This window comes from Lupinus angustifolius, chromosome LG10 (assembly GCF_001865875.1).
Source record: "Lupinus angustifolius cultivar Tanjil chromosome LG10, LupAngTanjil_v1.0, whole genome shotgun sequence".
Classification (NCBI taxonomy): Eukaryota; Viridiplantae; Streptophyta; class Magnoliopsida; order Fabales; family Fabaceae; genus Lupinus; species Lupinus angustifolius.
In genome coordinates this window covers 11,185,231-11,187,730 of record NC_032018.1, presented here as the reverse complement: position 1 = coordinate 11,187,730, position 2,500 = coordinate 11,185,231, and the positions used below count along the sequence as shown (strand labels likewise).

The 2,500-nt window shown below is 53.9% G+C and overlaps 1 protein-coding gene and 1 long non-coding RNA gene across 3 annotated transcripts in view; both read left to right on the top strand.

Annotated features, from left to right (window-relative positions):
• Positions 1 to 2,500, top strand: part of LOC109357956 — a 17,284-nt gene that overhangs the window by 1,442 nt on the left and 13,342 nt on the right. The gene's annotated exons all lie outside the window — the stretch shown is intronic.
• The window catches only part of LOC109357960, a 1,575-nt gene continuing 194 nt past the window's right edge, over positions 1,120 to 2,500 (top strand). The window contains exons 1-2 of the long non-coding RNA XR_002108901.1: positions 1,120 to 1,249; positions 2,413 to 2,500. The exon at positions 2,413 to 2,500 is cut by the window's right edge and continues 194 nt beyond it. This is a non-coding gene — a long non-coding RNA (uncharacterized LOC109357960). The remainder of the gene's footprint in view (positions 1,250 to 2,412) is intronic.

Below are 2,500 nucleotides of genomic sequence, written 5' to 3'. Positions count from 1 at the left end.
AGCCCACAACACACTTCCGGATGATTGCGCTTGAGCCCCTAAGGACTTCACCAAGCACCACATCCTTCCGTGCAGGACCTGTCACAGTAGAAGCCTCGGAACGTCCGTGGGATGCCGCTACTACCGACTCCGCACCGTGGGACCAATCCAGCGCCTCAACAGCCAACACATTTCCGAGGGACAAGCCTAACCGAGGGACATTGTTGCTAGCGTCACAGAGGGACGCACCTCGACTTCAAGCGCGCACACGAGCCCACGACACACTTCCGGATGATTGGACTTGCGCCCCTTCGTGCTGCGGCTATGCCCCTGAAGGCTTCACCAAGCACCACATCCTTCCGTGCAGGACCGGTCGAACTAGAAGCCTCGGAACGTCCGTGGGATGCCGCTACTACCGACTCCGCACCGTGGGACCAATCCAGCGCCTCAACAGCCAACGCATTTCCGAGGGACAAGCCTACCGAGTCACCTTGTTGCTAGCGTCACAGACGACCGCACCTCGACTTCAAGCGCGCGAACGAGCCCACGACACACTTCCGGATGATTGGACTTGCGCCCCTTCGTGCTGCGGCTATGCCCCTGAAGGCTTCACCAAGCACCACATCCTTCCGTGCAGGACCGGTCAAAACCAGAAGCCTCGGAACGCCCGCCACTACCCAACCCGTCATCGAGTCACCAAACCAGAACCTCGACAAGTGAAATGGACACATGAAGAATTTCGAGTGGGACCGCGAGGCAGAAGCCAAGCCCTTGATGCATCGCAAACGAGTCCTAGGTGCCGGATATGTCCAACTCGATGCACACATTTTTCCGAACGACCAGCCTGCACCCACCCACGTACGACCGGGATTTGGCATGAAGATGACTCGGTCGAATTGCCCACAACGCCATGGAAAAACGCACCAGCATGCCTGGGACAGGTTGCTGGGGCGCTGGGGGGGAGCCCCATGGCATGCCATCCTGACCCACCAAGGTGCGTGGACAGGCAGGCAGCTGCCCCCCTAGAGTAGGCTAATTAGCAAAAACCCACTCTGCACCATCGGACATCCTTTTCTCTGGGGAGACATACTCGGTGTTTTGAGGCTAGAGGTCGAATTTTGCCCTGGTTGTTTGCACACGTGCTCTTAAAAATGGGAGCAGGTGGTCCACGAAGTTGCACGATTTTTCTCCAAGCCGATAATTTTTCGTGATTTTTCTAAGCGGCGAGCATTACATAATTCCCGAAAATTAGAAAATGAGTGTGTACCATGTTTTTTGAGCTGTTCTTTTGCAGGAATGCTTGGAATATTATTCCTAAACATTTCCCAAAGTTACGCCCACGTAACATCGAGGCATCTACCTCAAACGATTTTCCACCAAAGTGCGGCACACGCCGTGGTGCCATGACGGGCAACATCGCCTAGGAGTTGAATTCCGACTTGAGACTTTGCAGGCAACCATGGCAAAACAATTCCGGGTTCCCCTCCAAATATGGAGGCATTTCATGAAGGGGTCGGCGTCTTGTGATGCACTCACCGAATAAGGGACTATGTGTCCATCGTGGATTTTCGTTGCACCAATTCGACCAACCGCACACACGAGTTGCTAACCCTCGTTGGGTGTACGAACTAGACCTCAAAAGGATGGAGGCCCCTTGTGTATGGCACGGGTCTAATTCACCTAGCACTCGAATAAGGGAGTATGTGTCCATCGTGGATTTTCGTTGCACCAATTCCACTAATCGCACACACAAGTTGCTAACCCTCGTTGGGTGTACGACTAGACCTCAAAAAGATGGAGGCTCCACAACACTTGAAGCCTCGGCACGTCCGACCGATGCCTGCAACTACCCAACTGACACCGTGTGACGAAGCCGCCACCTCGACAAGAGGGACTCACGCATCAAGAAATCCGAGTTGGTCCGCGAGGAACTGTCGAAGCCCTTGATGCATCCCCGACAAGTCCTACGTGCCCGGACGACACCAAGCCAAAGCACCAGCCTGCACCCGGCCGCGTGCGACCGGGATTCGGCATGGAAGACGGCTCGGTCGAATTGCCCACAACGCCATGGAAAAACGCACCAGCATGCCTGGGACAGCTTGCTGGGGCGCTGGGGGGGAGCCCCATGGCATGCCATCCTGACCCACCAAGGTGCGTGGGCAGGCAGGCAGCTTCCCCCCTATAGTAGGCTAATGTGCAAAAACCCATTCTGCACCACCGGACATCCTTTTCTCTAGGGAGACATACTGGGTGTTTTTAGGCTAGAGGTCGAATTTTGCCCTGAGTTTTTGCACACGTGCTTATAAAAATGGGAGCTGGTGGTCCACGAAGTTTCTTTTTCTCCAAGCCGATAATTTATCGTGATTTTTCTAAGCGGCGAGCATTACATAATTCCCGAAAATTAGAAAATGAGTGTGTACCATGTTTTTTGAGCTGTTCTTTTGCAGGAATGCTTGGAATATCATTCCTAAACATTTCCCAAAGTTACGCCCACGTAACATCGAGGCATCTCCCTCAAACG